Here is a 25,429-nt window from a genome sequence, read left to right as displayed (position 1 = left end):
CTTGCAGAAATTCTTTGTGTTTGTGCATGTATTTAGTTCATATAGTTTAATGTCCATGAAAATTGGATAGTAAAGTCAGAAGCCCTGTTTTTTTGGGGGGATAAGAAAAGCTCAGGACATAGTTTTACATAAAATAAAACTCGAAAGAATCTTGTTAACAAATTCAGTCCTTTCATGGTTAAAATTAGTGTCACAAAATATATTTACTTGGGTTTTATCCTTATTCCTTAAATCCATATCAGAATGCAGCTCTATCACATCATTATGTTAAGCCACCATTTATAGGTGTAGGCGAGCAGTCTCTATTCCTTTTCCTGGTCAAAATTTCCCAAAGGCTTTTTAATAAACAGTGCAATATCATATTTAAAAATATATGGTTTGGGGGCACCTGGGTGGCTCAGTGGGTTAAGCTTCTGCCTTCAGCTCCGGTCATGATCTCAGGGTCCTGGGATCGAGCCCCGCATCAGGCTCTCTGCTCAGCAGGGAGCCTGTTTCCCCTCTCTCTCTGCCTGCTTGTGATCTCTCTCTCTCTGTCAAATAAATAAATAAAATCTTAAAAAAATAAAACAAAATAAAAATAAAAATATATGCCTTTATACAAGAATTGCCTTCAAGATATGTTTCCTATTAGTTCCTTCTGTTGTTAGGAGATGATATGGATTTATAACTTTTGCCAATTTAACTTTAATTGAAAGCCCAACCACAGTGTTCTTGTATTTAATAAACTGCTAATGAAGATTCTGTACAAACTTTACAGCTATCCTAAACAAACAAACAAAAAAAACCTTTGCAAAAATGCACTTATTTTTATAATATTATGATTATATGGTATAAACCACAACTCAGGGTCTAAAAATATATACACCCATTTTTTTTTTTTTTAGTAAACAAGACCTAATTTAATGATTAATTCTGCATTATATCAAGCAGTGCTAAACTGCCAAAAGATAACTTTTCATAACTTCTGTAACTCTTTATTCCTTTTTTTAATGTTGGCTCATAATTTTATTTTTTTTATATTTTATAAACATATATTTTTATCCCAGGGGTACAGGTCTGTGAATCGCCAGGTTTACACACTTCACAGCACTCACCATAGCACATACCCTCCCCAATGTCCATAACCCCAACCCCCTTCTTCTAGCCCCCCCTCTCCCCAGGAACCTTCAGTTTGTTTTGTGAGGTTAAGAGTCACTTATGGTTTGTCTCCCTCCCAATCCCATCCTGTTTCATTGATTCTTCTCCTACCCCTTTAACCCCCCATGTTACATCTCCACTTCCTCATATCAGGGAGATCATATGATAGTTGTCTTTCTCCGCTTGACTTATTTCGCTAAGCATGATACCCTCTAGTTCCATCCACGTCGTCGCAAATGGCAAGATTTCATCTCTTTTGATAGCTGCATAGTATTCCATTGTGTATATATACCACATCTGCTTGATCCATTCATCTGTTGATGGACATCTAGGTTCTTTCCATAGTTTGGCTATTGTAGACATTGCTGCTATAAACATCCAGGTGCACGTGCCCCTTCGGATCACTATGTTTGTATCTTTAGGGTAAATACCCAGTAGTGCAATTCCTGGGTCATAGGGTAGTTCTATTTTCAACATTTTGAGGAACCTCCATGCTGTTTTCCAGAGTGGTTGCACCAGCTTGCATTCCCACCAACAGTGTAGGAGGGTTCCCCTTTCTCCGCATCCTTGGCATCATCTGTCATTTCCTGACTTGTTAGTTTTAGCCATTCTGACTGGTATGAGGTGATATCTCATTGTGGTTTTGATTTGTATTTCCCTGATGCCAAGTGATATGGAGCACATTTTCATGTGTCTGTTGGCCATCTGGATGTCTTCTTTGCAGAAATGTCTGTTCATGTCTTCTGCCCATTTCTTGATTGGATCATTTGTTCTTTGGGTGTTGAGCTTGCTAAGTTCTTTATAGATTTTGGACACTAGCCCTTTATCTGATATGTCGTTTGCAAAAATCTTCTCCCATTCTGTCAGTTGTCTTTTGGTTTTGTTAACTGTTTCCTTTGCTGTGCAAAAGCTTTTGATCTTGATGAAATCCCAATAGTTCATTTTTGCCCTCGCTTCCCTTGCCTTTGGTGATGTTCCTAGGAAGATGCTGCTACGGCTGAGGTCGAAGAGGTTGCTGCCTGTGTTCTCCTCAAGGATTTTGATGGATTCCTTTCTCACATTGAGATCCTTCATCCATTTTGAGTCTATTTTCATGTGTGGTGTAAGCAAACGGTCCAATTTCACTTTTCTGCATGTGGCTGTCCAGTCTTCCCAACACCATTTATTGAAGAGGCTGTCCTTTTTCCATTGGAAATTCTTTCCTGCTTTGTCGAAGATGAGTTGACCATAGAGTTCAGGGTCCATTTCTGGGCTCTCTATTCTGTTCCATTGATCTGTGTGTCTGTTTTTGTGCCAGTACCAATCTGTCTTGATGATGACATCTTTGTAATAGAGCTTGAAGTCCGGAATTGTGATGCCACCCACTTTGGCTTTCTTTTTCAATAATCCTTTGGCTATTTGAGGTCTTTTCTGGTTCCATATAAATTTTAGGATTATTTGTCCATTTCTTTGAAAAATATGGATGGGACTTTGATAGGAATTGCATTAAATGTGTAGATTGCTTTAGGTAGCATAGACGTTTTCACAGTATTTGTTCTTCCAATCCAGGAGCATGGAACATTTTTCCATTTCTTTGTGTCTTCCTCAATTTCTTTCATGAGTACTTTATAGTTTTCTGAGTATAGATTCTGTGCCTCTTTGGTTAGGTTTATTCCTAGGTATCTTATGGTTTGGGGTGCAATTGTAAATGGGATTGATTCCTTAATTTCTCTTTCTTCTGTCTTGTTGGTGTAAAGGAATGCAACTGATTTCTGTGCATTGATTTTATATCCTGACACTTTATTGAATTCCTGTACAAGTTCTAGCAGTTTTGGAGTGGAGTCTTTTGGGTTTTCCACATATAGTATCATATCATCTGCAAAGAGTGATAGTTTGACTTCTTCTTTGCCGATTTGGATGCCTTTAATTTCCTTTTGTTGTCTAATTGCTGAGGCTAGGACTTCTAGTACTATGTTGAATAGCAGTGGTGATAATGGACATCCCTGCCATATTCCTGACCTTAGCAGAAAAGCTTTCAGTTTTTCTCCATTGAGAATGATATTTGTGGTGGGTTTTTCATAGATGGTTTTGATAATATTGAGATATATGCCCTCTAACCCTATACTTTGAAGAGTTTTGATCAGGAAGGAATGCTGTACTTTGTCAAATGCTTTTTCAGCATCTATTGAGAGTATCATATGGTTCTTATTCTTTCTTTTATTAATGTGTTGTATCACATTGATTGATTGGTTCAAGGTTGTTGAACCAACCTTGCAGCCCTGGAATAAATCCCACTTGGTTGTGGTGAATAATGCTTTTAATGTACTGTTGAATCCTATTGGCTAGTATTTTGGTGAGAATTTTCGCATCTGTGTTCATCAAGGATATTGGCCTATAGTTCTCTTTTTTGATGGGATCCTTGTCTGGTTTTGGGATTCAAGGTGATGCTGGCCTCATAAAATGAGTTTGGAAGTTTTCCTTCCAGTTCTATTTTTTGGAACAGTTTCAGGAGAATAGGAATTAGTTCTTCTTTAAATGTTTGGTAGAATTCCCCCGGGAAGCCATCTGGCCCTGGGCTTTTGTTTGTTTGGAGATTTTTGATGACTGTTTCAATCTCCTTACTGGTTATGGGTCTGTTCAGGCTTTCTACTTCTTCCTGGTTCAGTTGTGGTAGTTTATATGTCTCTAGGAATGCATCCATTTCTTCCAGATTGTCAATTTTGTTGGCGTAGAGTTGCTCATAGTATGTTCATATAGTTGTCTTTATTTCTTTGGTGTTAGTTGTGATCTCTCCTCTTTCATTCATGATTTTATTTATTTGGGTCCTTTCTCTTTTCATTTTGATAAGTCTGGCCAGGTGTTTATCAATCTTATTAATTCAAAGAACCACCTCCTAGTTTCGTTGATTAGATCTACTGGTTTTTTGGTTTCTATTTCATTAATTTCTGTTCTGATTTTATTATTTCTCTTCTCCTGCTGGGTTTAGGGTTTCTTTCTTGTTCTTTCTCCAGCTCCTTTAGGTGTAGGGTTAGGTTGTGTACCTGAGACCTTTCTTGTTTCTTGAGAAAGGCTTGTACCGCTATATATTTTTCTCTCAGGACTGCCTTTGTTGTGTCCCAAAGATTTTGAACCATTGTGTTTTCATTATCATTTGTTTCCATGAATTTTTTCAATTCTTCTTTAATTTCCTGGTTGACCCATTCATTCTTTAGAAGGATGCTGTTTAGTCTCCATGTATTTGGGTTCTTTCCAAACTTCCTCTTGTGATTTGAGTTCTAGCTTCAGAGCGTTGTGGTCTGAAAATATGCAGGGAATGATCCCAATCTTTTGATACCGGTCGAGACCTGATTTAGGACCAAGGATGTGATCTATTCTGGAGAATGTTCCATGTGCACTAGAGAAGAATGTGTATTCTGTTGCTTTGGGATGAAATGTTCTGAATATATCTGTGATGTCCATCTAGTCCAGTGTGTCATTTAAGGCCTTTATTTCCTTGTTGATCTTTTGCTTGGATGATCTGTCCATTTCAGTGAGGGGAGTGTTAAAGTCCCCTACTATTATTGTATTATTGTTGATGTGTTTCTTTGATTTTGTTATTAATTGGTTTATATAGTTGGCTGCTCCCACGTTGGGGGCATAGATATTTAAAATTGTTAAATCTTCTTGTTGGACAGACCCTTTGAGTATGACATAGTGTCCTTCCTCATCTCTTATTATAGTCTTTGGCTTAAAATCTAATTGATCTGATATAAGGATTGCCACTCCTGCTTTCTTCTGATGTCCATTAGCATGGTAAATTCTTTTCCACCCCCTCACTTTAAATCTGGAGGTGTCTTCGGGTTTAAAATGAGTTTCTTGTAGGCAACATATAGATGGATTTTGTTTTTTTATCCATTCTGATACCCTGTGTCTTTTGTTTGGGGCATTTAGCCCATTATCATTCAGGGTAACTTTTGAGAGATATGAATTTATACCTCTGCGTCATCGTTCTGGTGGAATTCCAGTGTCACCTCGTTCTTGCCAGTGGTACACTGGGACACATTGCTGAGGGGTATCTCAAAGACAGGCTGGCCACCAATGTCAAAGGAAAGCAGCTGCCCAGCAAACTTCACTGTTCCCCAGTTCCAGCCCTTCACACAGTGGTCCTTCTCCATCAGCTCAAGGCGATACTGAGTTTTGAAGAAGTCTGAGAGTTTCTCAAACTCCGATTCTCGGAAGCTGTCATACTTGTAGACATGGCCATTCTTCACAAGCAGTTTAAGTCCGTGGCCCAGGGCGACACGGCGCCAGATGCCTTCAGTCAACTAGCTGGCCCGGCTATTGTCCACTTTGCCATCTTACTATTCTTGAAAATGATATCCTGGCAGCTCAACCTCAGCCGGCCATCGTTCATGGAACCTCCTGATAGACGTCGTTGAACTCGTGTTTCCGCCATACTGATCTGCCCCTGTTGGCCTCGATTGGGAGCTGGGCCCCAACTCCTGGGTGGGTGTGCGGGCACTCAGCATGTTGGGAACCTGAATTTAAGAGGGGGCTCCTCAAGCTGCAGCCTCGCGACGGCCCAGGTGCGGGCAGTGGGCACACGGTGGGACCTATAACTCTTTATTCTAATGACTGTTTTTATTCATTCCTTTACTCTTCCTTTGCATGGTAACCCTATTTGAAAAAAGTTGGAATATCAAAGAATAAAAATTAATGTACTAACATTATGAATAATAGCAAAAAATAAAAGTCTAGGCCTCTAATTATTGGAGACTGGTTAAGTTATAGTATATTCATATAATGGAATAGCATGCAGCCATTTAAGGGATGGTGTCAAAAAGTACTGAAATGAGAAACTGGCTACTACATAACTGATAAGGTAAAAGCAGAATATATGGCATAACTTAACGGTCACAATATACCCAGATGTTAACAGGGATTATATTTGGAGAGTCAGATTGGTGATGATTTTTGTTTTTATTTATTTATTTATTTTAAAGATTTTATTTTATTTTATTTGACACAGAGAGAGAGATCACAAATAGGCAGAGAGGCAGGCAGAGAGAGGGGGAAGCAGGCTCCCTGCCAAGCAGAGAGCCCAATGCCGGGCTCAATCCCAGGACCCTGAGATCATGACCTGAGCCCAAGGCAGAGGCCTAACTCACTGAGCTATCCAGGCGCCCCTGATTTTTGTTTTTAAATTTTTCATTTTTCCTTTGTGCCTTTCTACATTTTTAAAGTTACCTGCATTGGCTAGTTCATATGTTTAGAATTAAAAGAAGGATATTAAGATATTCTCATTAAAGAGAAAAATATAAAATGATTGTAGAGGCCATAGCCAGTCTGCTTTGCCGACCAGCATGATGCTGCATTTAAGCTCATTTGCCCTCTTCTGCCACCAGGCCCCTCTGGTGACAAGTAAGAGCAAAAAGACTGGCCAGGAGCCCTTATCTAAGACACTCCCAGGTTTGATTATGATTGCTCAAGCTAGTGGAAGAAGTTATTTGATTCTCATTATTTACTTTTTCCCCAAATGTTGGGCTTAAATATCTCCTTTTACTAGTAAACATATTCTGAGCATAACTGCGCTGTGACTATCAGGGGTATAATAGCGCTTTCACAGAACATATATAAAAACCACTCTTTTCATTTTAAAGTTATGCTTTGTAAAGTATTTTGCAAAGGCAAAAAGCATTTTTAACTTATTTTGCAAACTAAGAGGAAAAGATCGTTTCTGTTAACCTTTATCTTTACTCGATATTAAATCATCTGGCACATTTGTCATTTCCCCCACGTTTGGCATTTTCTGCATGTTGTTAATGCTGATTCTATCTGGTCATCTGCCAAAGAGAAATCAGGTGTCAACAGTCGCTTCTGTGTTCCAAAGTTCCTAAAAGAAATAAAGGCATACACTTTCGGTCAAAAAAAAATATGAAAAAGTGACAAATTCTTACAGCAAAATTTAAACATATTTAATTTAAGGATGCTGAAGTTACGGTATAATTTTGTTAATTATACAAGTTCTCCTGTATTATGTGGGCCAGAGAATAAAGATAGTCCAAAATTGAAATCTACTTCCTTCAAATATTAGGATTTTTTTTCCTCATTCAACTTTTGTTTTAATGGGTCTCAAAATTCTGTGAAAGATTTTTGGTCAAGCTGTTTCCATTAAAAAGTACTGACTTTGAAAGCTAATAACTTAACGCTGCCATACACACCCAGACACAAAAACAAATGGTCCACAATTCTCCTTTCCTTCTGAAGGTTTTACGACGCATTGTTATCATTAACCAGTCTTACTATTAAACTTACATGGCCAACTGACACAAACAGTTCTGAGACTGTCCTTCCACCACTGAGTAAGACTGGGGTGGCAGGTACTGGGGATAATATTCATTTAGCCTTCTGAACTTTCTGGGCAGACTTGATGACCTTGCCAGCTCTAGCTGCCCTTTGTCCACTGCTTTGATGACACCCAGAGCAACTGTCTGTCTCATGTCATGAACAGCAAAACGGCCCAGAGGAGGATAGTCAGAGAAGATCTCAACACACAGGCTTCCCAGGAACCATATCAACAATGGCAGCATCATCAGATTTCAAGAACTTGGGACAATCTTCCAGATTTTTTTCCAGAAAAAAAATCTATCTTCTCCTTCAGCTCAGCAAACTTGCAAGCAATGTGAGCTATGTGACAACCCAGCACAGGTGCATATCCAGCACTGATTTGGCCTGGATGATTCAGGATAATCACCTGAGCTGTGAAGCCAGCTGCTTCCACTGGTGGGCCATTTTTGTTGTCAGCGGCCACATTGCCATGACGAACATCTTTGACAGGTATGTTCTTGACATTGAAGCCCACACTGTTCCCAGGAAGAGCTTCATGGTGCATTTCAACAGACTTTACTTCAGTTGTAACATTGACTGGAGCAAAGGTGACCACCACGTCAGATTTAAGAACACGAGTCTCCACTCATCCTATAGGGACAGAACCAATACCACCAATTTTGTAGATGTGCCTCTGGAGAGGCAGAGGCAAGGGCTCGTCAGTTGGGTGAGTTGGTGCAGAATGCAATCCAGAGCTTCAGGCACTGTGGTTCCATGGGCATTCCCGTCTTTATGGGTGAATTTCCATCCCTTGAACCAAGGCATGTTAGCACTTGGCTCCAGCATGTTGTCACCATTCCAATCAGAAACTAGGACAAATGCTGCTTCGTCAGTGTTGTACCCAATTTTCTTAATGTAGGTGCTGACATCCTTAATTATTTCCTCGTATCTCTTCTGGCTGTAGGGTGGCTCAATGGAATCCATTTTGCTGACACCAACAATTATTGTTTTACACCCTGTGTATCGGCCAGAAGGGCATGCTCACTGGTCTGCCTATTCTTGGAGATACCTGCTTCAAATTTACCAACACCAGCAGCATCAATAAGGACAGTAGAGTCAGCCTGAGATGTGCCTGTCATCATGTTTTTTATAAAGTCTCTGTGTCCTGGGGCATCAATGACAGTCATGTAATAGTTGCTGGTCTTGAATTTCCACAGGGAGCTATCAATGGTGATACCACATTCATGTTCAGCTTTCAGTTTATCCAAGACCCAGGCATACTCAAAGGAGCCTTTCCCCATCTCAGCAGCCTCCTTCTCATATTTTTCGATAGTTCTTTTGTTGGTCCCAACACATTTGTAGATCAGATGACCAGTAGCGGTACACTTGCCCAAATCTATGTGTCCAATGACAATGATGTTGATGTGAGTCTTTTCCTTTCCCATTTTGGTTTAGGCTGAGTGGTGGTTTTCACAACACTTGTGTTCTGGCAGCAAACCCTATTGTGGAAAAGAAATATTAGGATTTTATTAAATTATTGTAAGTAGAACATTGGGAAGAATGACCCAAATTCCTTGCTTTCTTTCCTAACAAGTGCTTTTAGGAGACCATGAAATGGCAATCCCAAATAATAATCACCTGACAGAGAAATGATCTATTTAAATAGTTCTAATTAAATTGGTTTGAGTTACCCAACGATGGATATGGTGACATACTCTTCTTAGCGGACTATTATCCTAGGAGTCAAGAACCATGCCAGTTCCACCCTAAAACAATAGTGTGCACATGAACAAAACCAACATCCTCTCTGGGTTAAAGTTCCTTAGTCATACTTCACACAGTAATTTTGATCACATGTTTGAGTACATGTTTAATGGTAAAACTGATTATTTCTGCCTATGATGATGAAGGATTTGATTAGATAATCTGTCAGGTGCATTGTAGCCTGAAATCCATTTGATTTTATTTATGTGTGTATATGTTATATAGATAACATTTATAAATTTTTAAACATAAAGTTATGCTAGAAATAAGAGCTTACATATTGAACTGCCCTACTTTTCTATTTGCAGCCAATTACCACCCCAATCTAATGTTTCACTGTATATAAATTCATTTATTCTTTCATTCATTTCAAATATGTGATGATATAGCTATAAAATCAATGTTTGGTTATTTTGAATAACCCAAAATAGCAAATAATTTAAAAATCACTTCCACTTGACTTTGGAATCTATTACATGCATTGTTTTTCCAGAAAATTTACCTCATAATTATGTTGTGTGAAGGCGAAATGAGTTTCTATTCCAAATTCACACACTGAATTCTGACTGCCGGGTGATGAGAAGCATCCCAGGGTTAACACTTGCCATGTTGCCATGGATAATTAGGATTGCCTGAGTGTGTCTTTTGGTATCAACTCTTAGGAGTCCAGGTCACCATCTACTGTTTCATATCTTTTTGGATCTTATCAGGACCTCACCTTTTCTTTTGCAAATGTATATACTTTGTGTATTACTTTTAGAGACTTTGTTCCCCATACTCCCCCAGATTGTTCTCTTTCTTGCTTCTGTGAGTTACCTATCATGATAAAAAGTGAGAGATCCTTTAAAAAAGAAAATTCTTCCTAATGCCTGCTGTATTTACAAGACATTATCATACAACTTAATTTTTTTTTAAAAGATTTTATTTATTTGACAGACAGATCACAAGTAGGCAGAGAGGCAGGCAGAGAGAGAGAGAAGGAAGCAAGCTCCCCACTGAGCAGAGAGCCCGACGCGGGGCTTAATCCTAGGACCCTGGATCATGACCTGAGCCGAAGGCAGAGGCTTTAACCCACTGAGCCACCCAGGCGCGACCATACAATTTTTTTTTAAAGATTTTATTTATTTATTTGACAGACAGAGATCATAATTAGGCAGAGAGGAAGGCAGAGAGAGAGAGAGAGGAGGAAGCAGGCTTCTCCCTAAGCAGAGAGCTCAATGCGGGGCTCGATCCCAGGACCCTGGGATCATGACCTGAGCCGAAGGCAGAGGATTTAACCCACTGAGCCACCCAGGCATGCCCATACAAGTTAATTCTTAATCTTACCTCTAAACCTTCAGTGTGATCTCAACTCAATTCAGGTCAACCAAGGTAAAGAGTCTCTTAAGGGCTGCTCTTCTCAGTTCAATTTCCACTTGCCAAGGTGTCCTTCCCACCAGAACTTCAAATACCTCTCACTCCATTCACTCTACATATTTGCTCATTTGTCAGCCTCTTTTTCTTTTAAAGATTTTATTTATTTATTTGATAGAGATCACAAGTAGGCAGAGAGGCAAGCAGAGAGAGAGAGGAGGAAGGAGGCTCCCTGCCAAGTGGACAGCCCGATGCAGAACTCGATCCCAGGACCCTGAGATCATGACCTGAGCCGAAGGCAGCGGCTTAACCCACTGAGCCATCCAGGTGCTCCTGTCAGCCTCTCTTAACCCATCTCCAGATTTGCTCCGATTTTTTAGCTTATCTCAACCTACAACCTCAAAAAATTTGATTTTGTGTATTTTGATTCTTCAGGGATTTAATTCCCAGAGCTAGTACAATGCATTTTGACCACTGAAAGAACCATCATCTGGATTATTAGGACCTTTACAGTTGACACATTAATAATTATTGCACAAAAGCTCAGCCTATTACTATTAGTGCTATTGATTGTTATATTTCTAAATATACTTATTAAAATTCCTGGAGCTTCTTTCATTTATTCATTCAACAAATATGAACAAGTGTTCACTATGGACCAAAACTGATGCAGCTGCTATGGATACTTTGGTTGAGATAGCAGATCAAATGTCTGTTTTCGGGAGGAGTCAAGATGGTGAAGTAGCAGGCTGAGACTACTTCAGCCGGCCGGAGATCAGCTAAATAGCTTATCTAAAGATTGCAAACACCTGAAAATCCATTGGCAGATTGAAGAGAAGAAGAACAGCAATTCTGGAAACAGAAAAACAACCACTTTCTGAAAGGTAGGACCGGCGGAGAAGTGAATCCAAAGCAAAGGGAAGATAGACCCCAGGGGGAGGGGCCGGCTCCCGGCAAGCGGCGGAGCAACGGAGCACAAAATCAGGACTTTTAAAAGTCTGTTCCACTGAGGGACATCGCTCCAGAGGCTAAACCGGGGCGAAGCCCACGTGGGGTCAGCATGGCCTCAGGTCCCGCAGGTTCACAGAAGGATCGGGGGTGTCTGAGTGTCGCAGAGCTTGCGGGTATTGGAACGGGAAAACCGGCTACAGAGACAGAGCCGACAGTAAGCTCACAGCTCGGTGTTGCCTTGAGCCGGTCGCGGGCTCGGTGGGCTCGGAGCGCAGCCGGAGGTCAGGCAGATGGGAGTAACTGGGCGCTGTTCTCTGAGGGCGCACTGAGGAGTGCGGCCCTGGGCTCTCGGCTCCTCCGTGCCAGAGACCAGGAGGCCGCCATTTGTATTCCAGTCCTCCGGAACTCTATGGAAAGCGCTCAGGGAACAAAAGCTCCTGAAAGCAAACCCGAGCGGATTACTCACCCCGGCCCTGGGTAAGGGCGGTGCAATTCCTCCTGGGGCAAAGACACTTGAGAATCACTAGAACAGGCCCCTCCCGCAGAAGATCAACAAGAAATCCAGCCGAGACCAAGTTCACCTACCAAGGAGTGCAGTTTCAATACCAAGGAGAGCAGCAGAATTCCAGAGGAGGAGAAAGCAAAGCACGGAACTCATGGCTTTTTCCCTGTGATTTATTTTAGTCTTGCAGTTAATTTAATTTTTTTCTTTTTCATTTTTTGGTTTTTTTCTCGCCTTCTGGAAATTTTTTTTAAACTTTTACCTTTTTCTTTTTTAACGTTTTTTAACTAGTTTATCCAATATATATATTTTTTCTTTTTTATATTTTTATTTGTTTTCTTTTTTTTAATTCTTTTCTTTTCTTTCTTTTTTTCTTTTTTTCTTTTTTTTCTTTCTTCCTTTTTGAACCTCTTTTTATCCCCTTTCTCCCCCCTCACGATTTGGGATCTCTTCTAATTTGGTTAAAGCATATTTTCCTGGGGTTGTTGCCACCCTTTTAGTATTTTACTTGCTCCTTCATATACTCTTATCTGGACAAAATGACAAGACGGAAAAATTCAACACAAAAAAAAGAACAAGAGGCAGTACCGAAGGCTAGGGACCTAATCAATACAGACATTGGTAATATGTCAGATCTAGAGTTCAGAATGACAATTCTCAAGGTTCTAGCCGGGCTCGAAAAAGGCATGGAAGATATTAGAGAAACCGTCTCTGGAGATATAAAAGCCCTTTCTGGAGAAATAAAAGAACTAAAATCTAACCAAGTTGAAATAAAAAAGCTATTAATGAGGTGCAATAAAAAATGGAGGCTCTCACTGCTAGGATAAATGAGGCAGAGGAAAGAATTAGTGATATAGAAGACTAAATGACAGAGAATAAAGAAGCTGAGCAAAAGAGGGGCAAACAGCTACTGGACCACGAGGGGAGAATTCGAGAAATAAGTGACACCGTAAGACGAAACAACATTAGAATAATTGGGATTCCAGAAGAAGAAGAAAGAGAGAGGGGAGCAGAAGGTATACTAGAGAGAATTATTGGGGAGAATTTCCCCAATATGGCAAAGGGAACAAGCATCAAAATTCAGGAGGTTCAAAGAACGCCCCTCAAAATCAATAAGAATAGGCCCACACCCCATTACCTAATAGTAAAATTTACAAGTCTCAGTGACAAAGAGAAAATCCTGAAAGCAGCCTGGGAAAAGAAGTCTGTAACATACAATGGTAAAAATATTAGATTGGCAGCTGACTTATCCACAGAGACCTGGCAGGCCAGAAGAGCTGGCATGATATTTTCAGAGCACTAAACGAGAAAAACATGCAGCCAAGAATACTATATCCAGCTAGGCTATCATTGAAAATAGAAGGAGAGATTAAAAGCTTCCAGGACAAACAAAAACTGAAAGAATTTGCAAACACCAAACCAGCTCTACAGGAAATATTGAAAGGGGTCCTCTAAGCAAAGAGAGAGCCTACAAGTGGTAGATCAGAAAGGAACAGAGACCATATAGAGGAACAGTCACCTTACAGGCAATACAATGGCACTAAATTCATATCTCTCAATAGTTACCCTGAATGTTAATGGGCTAAATGCCCCAAACAAAAGACACAGGGTATCAGAATGAATAAAAAAACAAAACCCATCTATATGTTGCCTCCAAGAAACTCATTTTAAGCCCGAAGACACCTCCAGATTTAAAGTGAGGGGGTGGAAAAGAATTTACCATGCTAATGGACATCAGAAGAAAGCAGGAGTGGCAATCCTTATATCAGATCAATTAGATTTTAAGCCAAAGACTATAATAAGAGATGAGGAAGGACACTATGTCATACTCAAAGGGTCTGTCCAACAAGAAGATTTAACAATTTTAAATATCTATGCCCCCAATGTGGGAGCAGCCAACTATATAAACCAATTAATAACAAAATCAAAGAAACACATCAACAATAATACAATAATAGTAGGGGACTTTAACACTCCCCTCACTGAAATGGACAGATCATCCAAGCAAAAGATCAACAAGGAAATAAAGGCCTTAAACGACACACTGGACTAGATGGACATCACAGATATATTCAGAACATTTCATCCCAAAGCAACAGAATACACATTCTTCTCTTGTGCACATGGAACATTCTCCAGAATAGATCACATCCTCGGTCCTAAATCAGGACTCAACCAGTATCAAATGATTGGGATCATTCCCTGCATATTTTCAGACCACAATGCTCTAAAGCTAGAACTCAACCACCAAAGGAAGTTTGAAAAGAACCCAAATACATGGAGACTAAACAGCATCCTTCTAAAGAATGAATGGGTCAACCAGGAAATTAAAGAAGAATTGAAAAAATCATGGAAACAAATGACAATGAAAATACAATGGTTCAAAATCTGTGGGACACAACAAAGGCAGTCCTGAGAGGAAATTTTATAGCGGTACAAGCCTTTCTCAAGAAACAAGAAAGGTCTCAGGTACACAACCTAACCGTACACCTAAAGGAGCTGGAGAAAGAACAAGAAAGAAACCCTAAGCCAAGCAGGAGAAGAGAAATCATAAAGATCAGAGCAGAAATCAATGAAATAGAAACCAAAAAAACAACAGAACAAATCAACAAAACTAGGAGGTGGTTCTTTGAAAGAATTAATAAAATTGATAAACCCCTGGCCAGACTTATCAAAAAGAAAAAAGAAAGGACCCAAATAAATAAAATCATGAATGAAAGAGGAGAGATCACAACTAACACCAAAGAAATACAAACTATTATAAGAACATACTATGAGCAACTCTACGCCAACAAATTTGACAATCTGGAAGAAAAGGATGCATTCCTAGAAACATATAAACTACCACAACTGAACCAGGAAGAAGTAGAAAGCCTGAACAGACCCATAACCAGTAAGGAGATTGAAACAGTCATTAAAAATCTCCAAACAAACAAAAGCCCAGGGCCAGACGGCTTCCTGGGGGAATTCTACCAAACATTTAAAGAAGAACTCATTCCTATTCTCCTGAAACGGTTCCAAAAAATAGAAATGGAAGGAAAACTTCCAAACTCATTTTATGAGGCCAGCATCACCTTGATCCCAAAACCAGACAAGGATCCCATCAAAAAAGAGAGCTATAAACCAATATCCTTGATGAACACAGATGCGAAAATACTCAACAAAATACTAGCCAATAGGATTCAACAGTACATTAAAAGGATTATTCACCACGACCAAGTGGGATTTATTCCAGGGCTGTAAGGTTGGTTCAACATCCGCAAATCAATCAATGTGATACAACACATCAATAAAAGAAAGAACAAGAACCATATGATACTCTCAATAGATGCTGAAAAAGCATTTGACAAAGTACAGCATCCCTTCCTGATCAAAACTCTTCAAAGTGTAGGGATAGAGGGGACATACCTCAATATCATCAAAGCCATCTATGAAAAACCCACCGCAAATATCATTCTCAATGGAGAAAAACTGAAAGCTTTTCCGCTAAGGTCAGGAACACGGCAGGGATGTCCATTATCACCACTGCTATTCAACATAGTACTAGAGGTCCTAGCCTCAGCAATCAGACAACAAAAGGAAATTAAAGGCATCCAAATCGGCAAAGAAGAAGTCAAATTATCACTCTTCGCAGATGATATGATACTATATGTGGAAAACCCAAAAGACTCCACTCCAAAACTGCTAGAACTTGTACAGGAATTCAATAAAGTGTCAGGATATAAAATCAATGCACAGAAATCAGTTGCATTTCTCTACACCAACAGCAAGACAGAAGAAAGAGTAATTAAGGAGTCAATCCCATTTACAATTGCACCCAAAACCATAAGATACCTAGGAATAAACCTAACCAAAGAGGCACAGAATCTATACTCAGAAAACTATAAAGTACTCATGAAAGAAATTGAAGAAGACACAAAGAAATGGAAAAATGTTCCATGCTCCTGGACTGGAAGAATAAATATTGTGAAAATGTCTATGCTACCTAAAGTAATCTACACATTTAATGCAATTTCTATCAAAGTACCATCCATCTTTTCCAAAGAAATGGAACAAATAATTCTAAAATTTATATGGAACCAGAAAAGACCTCGAATAGCCAAAGGGATATTGAAAAAGAAAGCCAACGTTGGTGGCATCACAATTCCGGACTTCAAGCTCTATTACAAAGCTGTCATCATCAAGACAGCATGGTACTGGCACAAAAACAGACACATAGATCAATGGAACAGAATAGAGAGCCCAGAAATAGACCCTCAACTCTATGGTCAACTAATCTTCGACAAAGCAGGAAAGAATGTCCAATGGAAAAAAGACAGCCTCTTCAATAAATGGTGCTGGGAAAATTGGACCATTTCCTTACACCACACACAAAAATAGACTCAAAATGGATGAAGGACCTCAACGTGCGAAAGGAATCCATCAAAATCCTTGAGGAGAACACAGGCAGCACCTCAGCCACAGCAACATCTTCCTAGGAACGCCAAAGGCAAGGGAAGCAAGGGCAAAAATGAACTATTGGGATTTCATCAAGATCAAAAGCTTTTGCACAGCAAAGGAAACAGTTAACAAAATCAAAGGACAACTGACAGAATGGGAGAAGATATTTGCAAACGACATATCAGATAAAGGACTAGTGTCCAGAATCTATAAAGAACTTAGCAAGCTCAACACCCAAAGAACAAATGATCCAATCAAGAAATGGGCAGAGGACATGAACAGACATTTCTGCAAAGAAGACATCCAGATGGCCAACAGACACATGAAAAAGTGCTCCATATCACTCGGCATCAGGGAAATACAGATCAAAACCACAATGAGATATCACCTCATACCAGTCAGAATGGCTAAAATCAACAAGTCAGGAAATGACAGATGCTGGCGAGTATGCGGAGAAAGGGGAACCCTCCTACACTGTTGGTGGGAATGCAAGCTGGTGCAGCCACTCTGGAAAACAGCATGGAGGTTCCTCAAAATGTTGAAAATAGAACTGCCCTATGACCCAACAATTGCACTATTGGGTATTTACCCTAAAGATACAAACGCAGTGATCCAAAGGGGCACGTGCACCCGAATGTTTATAGCAGCAATGTCCACAATAGCCAAACTATGGAAAGAATCTAGATGTCCATCAACAGATGAATGGATCAAGAAGATGTGGTATATATACACAACGGACTACTATGCAGCCATCAAAAGAAATGAAATCTTGCCATTTGTGACAACATGGATGAAACTGGAGCGTATCATGCTTAGCGAAATGAGTCAAGCAGAGAAAGACAACTATCATATGATCTCCCTGATATGAGGAAGTGGTGATGCAACATGGGGGCTTAAGTTGGTAGGAGAAGAATAAATGAAACAAGATGGGATTGGGAGGGAGACAAACCATAAGTGACTCTTAATCTCACAAAACAAACTGAGGGTTGCTGGGGGGAGGGGGTTTTGGAGAAGGGGGTGGTATTATGGACATTGGGGAGGGTATGTGCTTTGGTGAGTGCTGTGAAGTGTGTAAACCTGGTGATTCACAGACCTGTACCCCTGGGGATAAAAATATATGTTTATAAAAAATCAAAAATAAAAAAAAATATCTGTTTTCACAAAGGATACTTTTTATTTGGGAGAGTTGGATAATAAAAAAAGAAAGTATCAGATTATGATGAGCTATGAAAAAAGCCCAACAGAGTAATAAATGTAAAGTTTTCAGGTTAAGATTTACATCAGGTGGTCATGGAGGATATCTGAGGAGGGCACATTTGAGTTGACCCCCCAAATGCACACCCCCTAAAAAAACTCAGGCAAACATGAAGATCTGGAACACGAGAGGGGATTCAACTGTCTTAAGGAGGTGTGAGCTTGGTGTGTTCACAGGTGGGCCCTCTTGTGGGAACATCATGATAGAAAAGTGGAATGAACCGAGGTCAGGGTGGTGGGCAAGGTCCAAATCACATAGACCTTTGCAGACTGTGGAAGGAGTCAGCAGTGGGAAGCCATAAGAGGGTTTAATTCAGTGAATGTACAATCCAGTTTAGATTTTCAAAAGATTATTCACTGAGTATAGACTATAAAGCAGCAAATATGGAAGGAGGGAGATCAGTTGTAGGAAGTCTTTGTCTCCTAAAGAGATGATGGTGCTCTGGACTGAGGTGGTAGCTATGGAAGGTCCTGACAAGTGGACCTATTATAACTAGGTTTTGAAGCAACACTAATAAGACTTCTGAAGAACTGATGGCATGTAAAGGGATTATGAAGTGAGGGGTAATTCCTAGGGGCTCCTGGGTGGATGGATAGTGGTACATTTTGCTGTAAGAGAGATGGCTATGGGAAAGGAAATTGTTGGAAGGGGCAGGGACCAAGCACCAAGTTTTGGACATGCTAAGTTAGAGATGCCCATTAACTTCTAGTGGAGATATCAAGCAGGCAGTTGGCCTTTGAGTCTAGAGGTGAGGTGAAGTAATGGCCAGATAAATAAATATGGAAAGATAAATGAGATCAAATAAAACCATACAGTCAAATCTTCCGTTTTAAAAATTGCACTCAATATGATCTTATTTTCTCTTTTCTGGGGTGGGGAGAATTAAGAAGGGAGTCTAATCACTTGGCTTAGAAAGTAAAAGTATATGAAGAAAACCATTCCCTTACGGTAGCTCTTTTCCAAGCACATTTATTTTAAGGATGGAAAATTATCACAACAACTTCATTCTGATGTGCTTAGATGATCAGGAGAAAAAGAACATCCTCTGTCTCAGATTCTGACTGAAGAATCTCTGTGGGAAAAGCTGTTCACATGGTAGCTACAAATACTGTTAACATCACATAAATAAATGTCCAATTCAATGAATTTACCCAATGGCATGTATGTGTGTTGTTCTTTGTTAAGCATATCATCCAAAAACAAGGGTCAGAAATTCTGCAAGCAAACTTATTTTTGTAAGATTTCCTGTCAGATGTTATAGATAGAAGTGTTCACCCAGAACATAACTTATTATCTTCTTTCCCTAAACCTGTGCTTCCTCTGTTCCAATAAGCAGATAAATATTTGCATTGTTTTCTATTAAAAAGGTGTATTTTGTATCTTTAAAATTCTCTTTGCTTATTATCACTAGAGTGGCGGCATCAGGGCACGGCACCAAATAGATGTATCATGACATAATAAATAAGTGAATAACCACTGTCATTCCTTGACACTTTTAATAAATATTGAAGAGATATATAACTTGGTATCCTACAAAGCCATGCTGAAGACTAACATTCCATATTTTTTTTAATTCTGTAAGAATTTTGGGATGCATGTTATCCAAATTTTGTTTTAATGTTATGTATCAAATGAAATACATCTTGCATATTAAAAATTTTTAGAAAGTACAAATGAGGTTTCATTTTCCACATATCATTGTTACTTATATCAGAATCACTTTGAAAAGTCTCACTGCCCCTTTCACTATGACCAAAGACTGAGTTGGATAAATAAATGTCCAATTCAATGAATTTACCCAATGGAATATATGTGTGTTGTTCTTTGTTAAATTATGTGTTGTTTTAGCATAGCAGTAAGTCCTTTCTGAGAGGGTCCACTGTGATCCCCACGGAGGTAGGAAGGAATGAAAAGTGTAACCACTGCAACCAAAGAAAACTGTCCTTATTCTCTCTCCCAGCCATAAGCTTTCCAAGCTCACTTATAAAGTGTCAAATAGCAAGCTTTGAGGTTGTGGAGTCTTCTGTCAGTAGAACTGATTCTACCAATTCACTGCACTCTCCTTTCTTCTAATGCATAGAATATTAATTTGCATCAGGCTGCTTTTTAGCCTAAAAAAATTCTAATGCCACAACAATCTCACTCATCAATGTTTTAAATTCTGGGAAAAGCATTCTTGTTATTACTTGACATATGTGCAACATTTAATGTCTGTTATTTAACTGCTGTTTATTTGCTCTTTGCATTTCAAATGAATTGTGACATTTTCTTTTCCATTGTCTTATTCATAATATTCCAAATGCATTGTAGGAAAATAGTCATCTCTTTAAGACAACAGAAAAATTCCAATTCTTATTGTATAAATGGAAATTCAAAATGAGACTAATAGATATATTTGAGTAGATAATAAAAAATCATTCATTCAGTCAATGCATTTATTAAGTCTCAATTATTTGCTAGTGATTGGGGATATAAAGATGAATATGATACAGTCCCTGCTCCCAAGAGGCTTACAACAGAGTAGAAGGACATGGACATATAAAAGAGTAAGCACACCAAAGTATTTCATGAACTATGATGATAACACATGTGGGGAGAGAGGAAAGATTTTCAATTCTGCCACAACAGGATTCATAGGAGAAGCGTCTTCTTAAAGCTTTGCTTTATCCAGGAAAGCAAACCACATTTTCAGCAGTAGTCCTCAACCTGTTATCAAATAGTTTAAAAAGCTGTCTCTAACAATGTTTTGCCTTTATGATGCTAAACTAATCCTTTGCAAAATAAAACTTCAAGCAATGAATTCTTTGGTTTATCAGGATGATCTCAAACCATCTGGTCAGTAATTATAATAACTAGTTTCAGAATGACTTAGTCCAGACTCTTGAGAAAGGAGGTACCATTTCTCACTTCTCATTTACCCCTCAACACAAAGATTTCTGCTCCCACCAGTTCATTATGAATTGCTCTTGATAAGGTACCTTGAAGATAAGCCCAGTGGAGCCTTTCCCTCCTCCTTTTACCTGAGTTTTTCCCACTATCTGACATCAGTGGCAGCACCCATATTCTCGAAACACCATTGCCCCTTGACTTACATGATTCTAGCTTTGCTTTCACCTATGTGGCCACTCCTTCAAAATATCCCTTGAAGACCATTTCTTCAAAATGTGTGTTGCAGTATTTGGTCTCAGGTCCTCTTTGCCACTGTGTGTGCTTGTCACTGATGCTTTTATGAATGTGAAAAAAAGTCATGCATTCACTCTCTAGAAGAATGAACACAGAAACATACAAAAACATTTAGTGCATTATTAAAACCGGTTCACAAGACAGACATCCTCCCCTGCTTCACACAATTTAGTAATATGATCTCCATTTACCATCAATAAGCTAATTCCCAAATTTATATTTTTAGCCAAGATCTGTTTGCTCTGTATGCCACTCTCATATATACATGTCCAGTTGTTCACTGGACTCCTCTTGTATGTCCCTCTGACACCTAAAACTCAACATGTCCAAAACATAACTTATTATCTTCTTTCCCTAAACCTGTGCTTCCTCTGTTCTGCATCCTAGGACATGACATCACGATCCTGGCCAGAGAGTTTTAGTCTCTCCCCCAACCTCGCTGCCTCCCCCACATTCATCATAAGAACTATGAATTCTAGCTTCAAAATGTCTCTTCAATTATCACCATTTCTTCACAACCCTACATAGACCAACCTCACTCAGGCCCACCAATTTCTCTCTCTTGCTCTACTGCAACTACCTATGAACTGGTTCTGCTACCAATACCTTTTTTTTTCTACAATGTATTCTCTGTATCCATGCAACTGCAAAATGGATCGTGTCACTTTCCTCATCCTTCTATTCATAATTAGACCCATTATCAAACTGGTTTATGGTTAGAAGACTGTTGATACGAAGAACGTTTAACTGGCTCTCTGTAATCCCCAAATCATTCACTCAAAGGACATGGAGCTAACATCTTCGGATCTCATCCCAATTTCCTCCTCATATGATAGAGGTGGTATTAACACCTACCTTTCCCAGGGTTTTATGAAAAAACGAGGCAGTAGCAATTCTAGTAACTTCCATTTGCATACTGCTTTATCATTTTCAAGATGCTTTCATATGTTTTGTTCCAATGAATGTGAGAATACTCTGAAACACTGAAACTACAAGATAAATAGAACACCTCATTTTCCATATAATATTTCATATATGAAAGTCACTGAGAATCAAGGTGATAGGACAGGAGAGGAAACTAACATTTCTGCAGTTTGACCCTCAGAGTAAGCTCTTTCCAGCTGTCAGCAGACTGCCCTGTGTGTAGTTGGAGGTCTTCCCAGAGAGCCACAGCCCCTCCCATCCATAGATGGGCTGGGTAATTTTAGTGTCTAGACTGCCTACACTGGCCCTTGAAAAGTCACATTTAGTAGAATCTTTAAAAAGCATCCTCTTTGTTCAGAAACTATTCCATCTGGAATATGATCTCTCTATGACTTCGCACTACTTGTGGCAGTAATTTTATCTTTTAGTAGAAAGCCTGCAATAATATTATGTCCTTGGAGGAAAGTGGGAAGGGAAAAAAAAATTCCACATCACAGCAAGTGACTCAAAAAAAACACAAAAAATTAATATAACAAAACCTTTAGAAAAGGCATAGAAATGTGTATATATAAAACTGCTTCTTTTTTTTTAAGGTTTTACTTGTCTTTTATGGGAGATTTTGAAAAGACTGAGGGAAAAGTCTTTCAGCTTCTCTCTAAGCTACTTCAAGCTGGCTGTTTAGAGAAGACAGACTATGTAATGGGAAAATATGGGTCTGGGGTAGTTTAATACTCCGCTTCCTCTACAACGTGTGACCACAGCTTCCTACTTGATCTGAAAGCCTGAGCAGAGAAAAAAGCAATGGCTCAGGACGGCATGAAAAGTTCTTGAGGGCAATCTGTACCCATGTCTGTGAAAAGAGATTCATGTCACCACCCAAGAAAGATTGACAGGGCCTTTGCACTGGAAACAGAAGTGCTGTGAGCAGACTCACTGAGTGCTGTGATGCAGTGAGTCCAGGCTCCACTGACATCCACAAAACTGTCCTGGTATGTGGATGGAGTTATGACCACTTCCACCAGGCTAATATTGGCAGTTCCAGGGTCATCAAGGGGGGTAAGTAGGTCTTTTCCAACTCTGGACTCACAATCACAAAGATTTCAAATTTAGAATTTTGACATTATTTCCAAATGAGGTCACACATGCAGCTCCAAAACCATACTGACAGGACTGAAAGAGGTTCATTGTGTCCTTTTAAACTTATGCATTGCCACTGAGACATCACTGTTGACAGCCCAAATCAAAGTCCCTGCATCTTCCACCTGACTTACTGTGGGAGCCACTGAAATGGCCTCCCTGCTTCCACTCTTGCACCCCTACCACTAATTCTCCAAAAAACAGCCAGAGTGATTCTTCTTCACTTTGCATTTCACAGTTGCATTTTTAAAAATATTTTATTTATTTATTTGACAGAGATCACAAGTAGGCAGAGAGGCAGGCAGAGAGAGAGGAGGAAGCAGCTCCCCGCTGAGCAGAGAGTCCCGATGCGGGGCTTGATCCCAGGACCCTGGGATCATGACCTGAGCTGAAGGCAGAGGCTTTAACCTACTGAGCCACCCAGGCGCCCCTCACGGTTGCATTTTTTAATGCAAATATCATAATAGCCCTGATTGCAATCTTCCAATGCCTTCCCATCAAACCTAGAATAAATCCTAACTCCTTAGTACAGCCTATACAACCTTATGTGATGTGAATTTTAGCTGCCTCTCCTACTTCATTTTAATCGACTTTATTGCACTCCAGGAAGACTGAAACTCTTGCTATAGCTGGCACATGACAGCATGTCCCCCATCTCAGGGCCTTTGCACTTGCTTGGAAAACTCTTTCCCCAGATACTTAATTGCTTCTTCCCTTCATTTATACCTTTCTTCAAAATTCAGAAAGATGTTCTTTGGACAACCTATTTATTTAAAAGAATACCTCTGTTACTCTCTACCTTTCAGGATGCCTTTATTTTCTTACACACACACACTTATTCTGCTTATCTGCTTTTTGTCTTCTTAAAAGAATATAAGCCCCATCAAGGCTGTTAACCTTGAAAACAAAACCGCCAGTTATTTTGCCAAAATAAGATGGGTTTATTGAAGAATAACAAAGAACTGCAATTCAGGACAAGCAAACTACAACAAAACCATAGGAAAGTCCAAAGAGGAGCACTCTTTTACAGAGGAAAAGAGAAGTTGGACAGGGCGATTATAAACAAAAAGTGAACTATTTAAGTGAACTGGGAATTCTACGTACAGTGGCTTCTCACTGGCTGATCTGTAACTGTACCAAGGGGCTGGGTTGTTACCAGGAAAGGAAGAAATCTTCTTTCCTCCTGCTGTGATAGTAAAGTAGTATCCACACGCAAGGTCCCTCTCCTTCTGTTGGGTCTGCAATTGCTGAAGCACTGAACAGCATGAGAACTCCCCTTGCCTGCCTCCTGTGTCCATTCTAAGTAAGGTTTCCTTTTACTAATTTTCACATATTCTCCTTTTGATCAAATCTTTCTTTGAAAGCATCACTCAACAATAGCCAGTAACAAGAAGGACCTTTTGTAGTTATCATGTCCTACATCAGAGGGAGAGTGCATAACAGCTGGAAACCAATGAAGGCCAGATTTTTGTAACAACAAAGATGGGGACGGAGAAATTTTCACATACTCCAGCCTAAAGCCTGTATTTTCCCAAGATCCAAAGTGTTGGAGATCATCTCAAAGCTCTGAGCCAGCATTACATTATTGGGTACATCATTTTTTTTTTTTTAAGTTCAACAGTCAACAAAATACAAAGCTTAAAACTTAAATAATTACATAAAACAGAAGGAACACATTCCTAAGACATATAAACTATCACAACTGAACCAGGAAGAAATAGAAAACCTGAACAGACCCATAACCAGTAAGAAGATTGAAACAGTCATCAAAAATCTCCCAACAAACAAGAGCCCAAGGCCAGACGGCTTCCCAGGGGAATTCTACCAAACATTTAAAGAAGAATTAATCCCTATTCTCCTGAAACTGTTCTAAAAAATAGAAATGCAAGGAAAACTTCCAAACTCATTTTATGAGGCCAGCATCACCTTGATCCCAAAACCAGACAAGGAACCCATCAAAAAGGAGAACTACAGATCAATAACCTTGATGAACACAGATGCAAAAATTCTCCCTAAAATATTAGCCAATAGGATCTAACAGTACATTAAAAGGATTATTCACCACGACCAAGTGGGTTTTATTCCAGGGCTGCAAGTTGGTTCAACATCCACAAATCAATCAATGTGATACAACACATTAATAAAAGAAAGAACAAGAACCATACGATACTCTCAAAAGACGCTGAAAATGCATTTGACGAAGTACAGCATCCCTTCCTGATCAAAACTCTTCAGAGTGTAGAGATGAGGGCACATACCACAATATTATCAAAGCCATCTATGAAAAAACCACTGCAGGGCGCCTGCGTGGCTCAGTGGGTTAAGCCTCTGCCTTCAACTCAGATCATGATCTCAGGGTCCTGGGATTGAGCCCCGAATTGGGCTCTCTGCTTAGTGAGGAGCCTGCTTCCTCCTCTCGCTCTGCCTGCCTCTCTGTCTACTTGTAATCCCTCTGTCAAATAAATAAATAAAATCTTAAAAAAAAAGAAAAGAAAAGA

General features: G+C 39.5%; 2 pseudogenes; both read right to left on the bottom strand.

Annotated features, from left to right (window-relative positions):
* Positions 1 to 5,084: 5,084 nt before the first annotated feature.
* LOC116587193 lies at positions 5,085 to 6,910 on the bottom strand (annotated as a pseudogene).
* Positions 6,911 to 7,191: 281 nt separating this feature from the next.
* LOC116586164 overlaps positions 7,192 to 25,429 on the bottom strand; it is a 30,301-nt pseudogene continuing 12,063 nt past the window's right edge.

Source organism: Mustela erminea, chromosome 3 (assembly GCF_009829155.1).
Source record: "Mustela erminea isolate mMusErm1 chromosome 3, mMusErm1.Pri, whole genome shotgun sequence".
NCBI classification, from domain to species: Eukaryota; Metazoa; Chordata; class Mammalia; order Carnivora; family Mustelidae; genus Mustela; species Mustela erminea.
This window is presented reverse-complemented; position numbering and strand designations above follow the sequence as displayed.